Below are 8,940 nucleotides of genomic sequence, written 5' to 3'. Positions count from 1 at the left end.
CTGTTTGCCTTTCTTGCCTTTCTTTGAAATAACAGTCTAGAAAATTAAAAATCGCTCATCCACGGGTGCCCGCCGAACATCACCGCGAGCACCTCTTTCCTTGAATAAACGTTTTGAATTCCCGCATTGTTAGAGTACATACGTTACCCGCGTTACTAATTTAAAGGCTCTCAGCTATGAAGAAAACGCTGCAAATAACGAAGTTCATTTCCTGTTTCGATCGCTTCCTTACAACGAATAATAATAATATTTGGGGTTTTACGTGCCAAAACCACTTTCTGATTATGAGGCACGCCGTAGTGCACTGTAAAATAATTTACACCCCTAAGGGTTTTTTTGAGTGTCTATAACTAACCCCCTAGCACCCTAGAAAAAGCTGGGTTTTATAGGCAATTACACCCTTATGATGGTTATTCTATATTCCAATAACACCCTATCCCTTGAGGGTGTTTTGAACAACATATTACCCTTCGACCCATGGGGTGTAAGGGTGTGATCAGGAATATATTACCCCTTCACCTATCGGGTGTAATGAGCAATATAATAGCCCTTGCTATAAGGGTGTTGAAGTATGGCATGTTGAATCGGGTACACATGCACTTCATTGTATGTTTCGTAAGTCTACAGTCAGGCTAGCACACAGAAATGTTATGTACAGTGTGCATACAATAGGTAATGTGTTTCCAAACGCATGGCATAGCAACTTTGAGAGAAAACACATAATCACGTGTGAGTGTTCTACGTGAAATGGTCCATTCACCACAGATACAGGAAAAGTGACTGCATGGAGGGTCATTTATTCTAGCCACCTGTACAATATTTAGAGCTTGCACTACGCCTTGTATGTGGTGACAAGTCTTGTGGTCGTTCTACACTGAAGAACAGTCTTATTCAAACTAATGTTCCAGGGCACAGGTGAGGCTGGTGATGCCTTTGTGTAGCTCCATTCCAATGTCCTAACGCGAGCCATCATAGATGAAGCCACTTCTTCATTGATCGCTGTAGCCATCTGCTTGTTTTCTACCTGCAAAATGATTTGTTGCAATTTAATGTCAGGAAAAGTACACGAAACATGACAAGCAGCGCTTCCCTGCATCATTCACTTTAATATTTCAAGATCACATGAAGACCAGGATAAAGAAAACAAGCACAGATAGTGCTTACTTCCAAGAAATCATTATTTCGAAAGAATAAGGCATTTATTCTGCCACATTATGAATGCAGGAGAGACAGGCTACACAATTATATGAGGGCAATTCAGAAATTATTGCCTCCAAGCCCACTACTTTGCCAATATTACTGCAAATATTTTGAACTCTTTATCATTGATGCACTTATGTTTATGCTATCGAATGTCGCCTCACCTTCCTATCTCTTTCCGTTCCAGAGTAATCGAGCAATTCATGACATCCAGTGGTGACGTCCAGTTGAAACAGCAGGCTGTAATTGAATTTCTGACTGCGGAAGGTTGTGCACATATCAACATTCATCGCCATCTGACTGCAGTTTACGGGGATGCCTGTGTTGACATCAGCACTGTGCAGAGGTGGACAAGGACTGTGAAAGACAAAAATCCTGCCGCATCAAATCTCCAGGATCAGCACCGAAATGGACGGCCCACAATGGCTTCTGATGAGGGTCATGAACATCAGGCAGATAAGTTGACTCAGGGCAGTCGCAGGATCAAGCAACACCAGATTGCAACAACACTCGCCATTTCCATTGGCTCAGTGAGCCACATCATTAAAGACCTGCGTTACAAGATGACTTGCGCTTGTTGGGTGCCACGACAACTGAAGACTGACATGAAAAAGTTGAAACATAGCCAACAAGTTCAAATCTTCTTGTAACCCAGGAGTTTCGTAATTATCTGGTTCACTGAACCAATGGAAATGGTGAGTGTTTTTGCAATCTGGTGTTGCTTGATCCTGCGATTGACCCGATTCAACTCATCTGCCTGATGTTGATGATCCTCATCAGAAGCCGTTGCGGGCCGTCCAGTTCGGTGCTGATCCTGGACGTTTGATGCGGCTGGATTTTGATGTTTCACAGTCCTTGCCCGCCTCCGCACAATGCTGACTTCAACACAGGCATCCCCGTAAACTGCTTTCAGATGGCAATGAATGTTGAAGGGCGTAGAACCTTCCCCAGTGAGAAATTCAATTACAGCCCGCTGTTTCAAGCGGACATCACCACTGGATGCCATGCATTGATCGATTACTTTGGAACGCGAAGAGATAGGAAGATGGGGCAAGTGACATTCTATAGCTTAAACATCAGTGCATTAATGATAAAGAGCCAAAATGTTTGCAGTACTACTGGCAAAGTAGTGTGTTTGGAGGCATTACTTCCTTAACCGCCCTCATATTACAGCAATAACGCTGGGCAGTTTGTTTTCGTGTGTGACATCTGACCCAAAACTACAATTTGGAATGTGCAGAAATAAAGATGCTCGTGTTGAGTCCAATAAATTGCTTACAAATATATCAATCCTTTCTTATGCAATAAGTTTACAATGAGAAGCCACATCATCTCACTGCAACTTTTCCCTACAAGCAAGTTATATTGAAAATAAGGTGCAGCCATATGCTTCGCTATGCATTGCAGGGTAACCATCAAGAGGTACTTTGACATTAATGCCTTGCTCCCAAAACCAACAGTGTAAATGCCAACTATTGTATCACAGGAGGTGGTGGTCACAAGGCAAAAACAAATTCGCAGGGTTTACGTGCCTAAACAATGACCTTTCATTCATCGGTTAATATAACACATGGCATTGTTGTTTTGCCTGCCTCCTCAGGAATATACATTATTAATAGGAGTAGAAATCAGCATTTTCACAGAAGCTTGCTCCTTTAACAAGAGGCACAAACGATGCTGTTCTTCAGATTTCCCAGGCAAACAATGCAAGCATGACTATACTAAGCATCACTAAGCTGACCTTTATTTTTTTTCTTAATCTATGACCTACACAGTGGCTGGTAACAAGCCCTCTCTCAGAACTATTTGGCATCTCTACTGGAAGCCCTACCTACACCTTTTAACATCATCTTAGACATCTCCACTAAGCAAGCACACAATCCTGCTGGTATTTTTATTACAGAGGTTTTCACTAAAGATCTTCCAAGCAAGAACTCTTTAGCATCTGATCATTTAGATGCTTTGAACTGGAACAACACAGTGAATGCATCATGCTTAACAGAAGTTTAGCTATTTTAATCAAAGCACAGTTAAAGCCTTTCATGTATGAAGTTTGTCATCTGCTTTCACTTGATCTTGCTGGTTATCTGATTGTGAGTTACACTAAGATCAAACATTTTAATGGCCAACATCTTTCATCTGTGAAGCGCAGAAAACTTTATTGCACTTGTCAGTGTTGTTACGGTATTCTTAAATGTGATGATTAGGCTGCTGGCTGTTTAGCACTGTAGTAGCATTGTACAGGGTGATCATTTTTAAGTTTTATGGAATTTTTAAAAATTTCCTGTCCTTCTTGTCATTCTTGTCCTTGAGCTAGATTATTTGAAGAGGTGGACATCACTAGCATGAGAAATCGAAACACATGTTCGACTAATTAAAAAAAATCACTATTCACTTCGTAACTACTTATTTTACTGTGCATATTGCAATTTACGAATTGTAGCCAGTGAGCTTGGAAGACGTGTGCACTTGAACTTCCAGGATGACACCAGTTTAGGAATAATTCCCTGATAAAGAACACTACACAAGGGTGTTCCAGTTACTTTTGTGCATCAGTGCATAAAAGCACATTTTGTTAAAGAAGTAAGTGGAACAACAGTGCATTTTACGGCAAGTTTGATGGTACATATCTCCAAACTGGCATCATTCTGGAAATCAATTCCAAAGTGGATGCATCTTGTAATCTCACTGGCTATGATTTGTAAATTACAATATGTGCTTCATATATGTGGTGGCACTGGCAAACACTCCTAGAGTTCTACTAGGAAACATAAATACCGAAGAAAGTGGATGGGGAAAAGGCACCTGTTGTAGTTCAATTGGTAAAGCATCGCACGCGTAATGCGAAGACGTGGGTTCGTTCCCCACCTGTGGCAAGTTGTTTTTTCACCCACTTTCATTTTGAGTAATTTATAAATTCTTTATTTCATTTACTAATCACAAGTAATTTACCCTAAGTTGTCCTTGGTGTTAGTGTTTGCTGGCTTCTTAGGATAAGATTAATAAACATCGGCCCCTCAGTTAAGCCACTTTCTTTTTGTTTATATGTGCCATGAAGTAATTAATTGAAAGGCTAATTAATAGATTTTGGTTAATTAGTTGAACATGTGTTTCGGTTTCTTGTGCAAGATATGTCTGCCTGTTTGAATATTCCTGCTCAAGGACTAGAATTATGCTATATGCAACAGGTTATATTTAAAAATTCCACAAAACTTAAAATCATCACCCTGTATAAAGACACTGTGAATTTTAAAACAAGCTTCAGTGAACCTTACTGAATTAACAAATGGCCAGTGTAACTAGCATGATTATCCTGGAAATCTTTTGTAGCTTATAAGCATAGAGCATTTCACTTACACATTTAGGAATGCGAAATTTTCTTGAAAACAGCCCTTTCTTTTTAATAGCTAGCATCCCTGCCAGTTTGGTTAGACATAATGTTGCACGACTTCAATAGTACTGCAAAATCAGATTTTTTTTCTGCTCCCAGTGTCTAGCGATATATCTTTACCAGTGTCCTTAGCAGCTGAGAGAACTAATGTTCCTGCAGGTAAATATCAGAAAACATTGCGATAACTGCCAAGTAAATGCAATCGTGCGTCTTGCTTACAATACAGCATGTGCTCTACCTCCTGCCAGGTTTGTTCTACATATCAGGCCAGCATGCAACTTGTACAAGAGGCACCTTTCGCAGGCATGAATATATTTTATGAGGTTATGGTGGTGTCAAAACATGACATCAACCATAATGCCTTAAACTATTATATGAAACACTTACTTGTACAAAGATAGAAAAGGCACCAATTTTGAATTTAGCACATTCGGTTTACAGTACCATAGCAGAAATAGCTCAACTAGTACAGGTACGCAAACGGGCTAGTTGGTATTGGTCGATGACATTCGACAATGTGAACTCGACAAAGGATGGAGAAAGAGGTGATAGCATTTGTCTCCATTTCTCGCCACTTTCGACGTCCTTTGTACAAGTCCGCACTGTTGAACATCATGGGTCAACAAGCACAGCCTGAAAGAAATGTCATGAAAGAAAACTTGGCTCTCAACCTCAACAATTCTGCCTGTCAGGTATTATGGTTTCTTCAGAACTTATTTCTTTATACAAAGTCGTGCCCATCAAGTAAAGCTTACTGAAAGAAATGAAGAACAACATCAACACCTCTCAAGGCACATGCATCAAAGGAGTTAGAGCATCATACACATTACCTTTATGTGCAAAAGTATTCTTTTTCTTAGGCAAACTGCATTTCTAGTTTCTTAAAGCCTATATATTCATTTGTCACAGCTATGGGAAAATTACAAGGTGGAAAAAGATGTGTTGGTGCAATTTCAACATTTATGTACAACAACAAAAGGTAAAGCACAGGAAGTCTCACTGCTCCTCTGTCTAACTGACACTCAGTTTCATTTGTCATGTCCACTCCCATCCTGATGGCAGCAGAAACAGGAAGAGAGCAGCGTGGTTCAGAAAGCAGACGAAGGAGCTGATATCCTAGCTGACATAACGAGTAAAGAAGGGAGCTGGTCAGGCCATGTAGTGCAAACTTGAGACATCATTAACTAGTGCGAAAAAAACAACGGACGACAACAGACACACGACAGAGCTCTAGGCTTCAACTGAAATTTTGGCTACACAGAAACATAGGATTCAGGGGATGCGACCTCGATGAATGGAAGCAACATTCATCTTTCCCTTTCCCTGTCTGACAAGGGAGGTATCGGAGCAAATTGATGGATAGGTTCATTTCGAGATACAAACACTCTTTTTGGCGAGAGCCAGGGAAGGGGTGCTTACACACCTATCACCCACTTTTTGATGCAAAGTGCTTCGAATATTTACATGTCGACCTGCCTCTACAGCCGCATGGGCAGATGAGTGCTTTGAAACTACTCAGTGCATGAGCACCTACAGCAACGATTGGCCAGGTGGCCTGCAGCCACTGACAGCTGCCCTATCTTGGTTCCCCGAAGCAGACTTTTAAACACCGACCTGTTTGACTTGAGGGAACATAGGGCTGCTTTCAGTGCCTTAGTGACTAGTGGCCACCTGGCCAATTATCGCCATACGTGCTCATGCACCGAGCAGTTTCAAAGCAATCGTGCACTCAGGCAGCTCCAGAAGCAGGTTCACAGCGAAATAAATATACGAACCACTTTGCATAAAGAAAGTGGGGAACAGGTGTGTGAGCAGCCGTCCCTGGCTCTTACCAAGAGTGTTTGTATGTGAAATTAACCTGTTCATCAATTTGTTCCGATAGCTCCTGTGTTGTTTCCGTCGGTCGACATTCTGTGCATCCAATGTTTCTGTGCAGCAAAAATTTCAGTTGAAGTCTAGAGTTCTGTCTTATGTGCTTCTTGATGTTGTCGTCTTTTTTACGCTAGTTATTGATGTCTCAAGTCTGCAATGAGCACCAACTAGCCCAAGTGCATTCTTCAACCATGTAATGCATAGGGCAGATAACCAGTGGCACATTCGAGTTACAGAACGGATGCCAAGGGAAGAGAAGGGTAGTCAAGGACGGTAGAGAATTAGACTGTACGATGAAGTCAGGAAATTTGCAGGCTTCACTTCGAATCAGCTAGCGCAAGACAGAGGTAATTGGAGCTCACTGGGAGAGGTCTTCATCCTCCAGTGGAAAAAATATGTAGACCAATCGTGATGAAAAAAGTATACCTGTCGGCTCAGACATCTTCACTGTCTTTTGAGCAATGTGTAGGCCCAAGACAATCAGCCGGTTCCCATGCAATCGCTTCATGCTGACTAACTGCATGGGCACAAGAAAACAACTCACCATTAATACCACCCGAGATTAACCACTTAATAAAAGAACCTCTCAAAACTGCAAACACAATTAAGCATTTACCAGCTTAATACATACATATATACAAGCCAAGAATAGTTACAATAACCATACGCTTTATAACTAGACATTAGAATAAGGTAGTGAAACGTAGAATGGCCGTAGGATGTTCAGTGCAGTTCATTTCAGAAATACTGTCGACCACTGACAGGACGCCTTAGGCAGGGTTATGTCGTACAACAAGAAAACAAATAGTAGTAGTAATAAGCATGCGTGCGTGAAACCAAAAACCGAGTTCAAGGTCGAGAAAAAAAATGATTAGGCTCGGTGTACTTATTTATACAAAAAGATAAATTCATAAACAAATAGCGCAACCACGCGTTCATCCGAAACGGCACGAAAGCTTCTAGAACAAACGAGTACAACTGAAAACGAAGGATAACCACATAGCCGGGATGGTTGCGGTTCTTTTGTATTAGTTCTAGCGATGAAAGCACAAGCATTGCAAGCTACCTGCAGCATTACCTACCACGTGACCTGGGACAAAAAATAAATAATAAAAACAAAACGAGTGCATGTACACAAGCGACATTTAATACGGTTGTCACACTGCACACTTTTGGCCGCGATCGATCCTGACTGGGATCGAATTTCTGGTCACGTTTGGCTTCCTTGCTGTATCTGCGGACGGAAGCCAATCGCGGTCGAAAATTTCGATCCAGAACAGGCTCAATCGTGAACGAAAGTGGCCGTGTGACACCGGTATAAGTATGCGCACATCTTTAGCAACAGACTGAATTAGCCAAACCAAAGTATTATTTACCTGCCTGCGCCGTATACTGACGCGTAGCAGTACTTAATTCTCTACAACTCTATGTGGTGTCACAATTAGTTGAGGACACACGAACAATGAAACATCCGATATATTTTAATTTCTTTTTCACGTTCGGTGCCCGTAGGCTCCGCCTGAAGTACACATACTACACTCGCATCCAACACACCTTGTGCTGTCCTTTAAAGAAATTACGCGAAAATCACTACTTCAATGACGCCCCATAAAAACGCGACGCTGAATGTGACCACGTACGTACCTTTTATATGAGCCGTCCATGCGCCTTGCAAAAGGCCCTCGGTTTGAAGGCGGAGCGCTGTCACGATGTGTACTCTGGGCACGCCATTTCGTTTACGTAGTGGATGGACGATGTTGACGATGGATTCCGCCGAAAACAAAGTCCACTTCATCACTGTTCAGGCCGAATGGAAGATGTTTTCTCGTTGGCCACCAATGACGGCCGTCGTAGGCATAGTAAACACACTGTCACAAAGAAACAACGATGTCGTAGGCCGCTACTGCCTTTCTTTCTCACGCATAACCGCGCCGCCTTCAGTCCGGATGCTCCCTTTGCGTCGATGAGCACAAAAGTACACGAAAACAACGAGGTGGTGCAACCTAAACGTAGCGAAAAACAATCTAATTACTCACAACTTCAAGACTGTCACGGAGAACGCACACATGTGCAACCGGCGGCCCGCCGCGAGACTCAGCAGCGATCGCGGCGACACCCGTCGGTGGAAGTTATCGCAATTTCGGTTTCGTTTTCAAGGCATAAATCATATATTCTTTTAAACTACGTGTGTATATTACTTTCGAGGCTATTTATTTTACGCTACCTCTAAGCAATTATTATTATTATTATTATTATTATTATTATTATTATTATTATTATTATTATTATTATTATTATTATTATTATTATTATTATTATTATTATTATTATTATTATTATAAACAAGAGAGGCAGATCCCACGCACTGTGGGAATCGACATAAGCGCAACTTGCTGTTCTATTTGCGTTCACTGACGACATTTGGCGATGATGTTGACGGCCTACCACAGTCGTGATGTGATGTTGAATGTTATAAT

General features: G+C 41.6%; 1 long non-coding RNA gene across 1 annotated transcript; it reads right to left on the bottom strand.

The window, feature by feature from the left end:
* Positions 1–776: 776 nt before the first annotated feature.
* LOC142575422 (uncharacterized) lies at positions 777–8,530 on the bottom strand. Its single transcript, XR_012826642.1, has 3 exons — positions 8,108–8,530; positions 6,890–6,980; positions 777–1,024 (listed from the first exon to the last, which is right to left on the bottom strand). It is a non-coding gene; the product is annotated as an uncharacterized LOC142575422 (long non-coding RNA).
* Between the last annotated feature and the right edge of the window lie 410 nt (positions 8,531–8,940).

Source organism: Dermacentor variabilis, chromosome 3 (assembly GCF_050947875.1).
Source record: "Dermacentor variabilis isolate Ectoservices chromosome 3, ASM5094787v1, whole genome shotgun sequence".
In the NCBI taxonomy this organism is placed as follows: Eukaryota; Metazoa; Arthropoda; class Arachnida; order Ixodida; family Ixodidae; genus Dermacentor; species Dermacentor variabilis.
The sequence above is the reverse complement of the archived record's forward strand: the minus strand, read 5'-3'. Positions and strand labels throughout refer to the sequence as shown.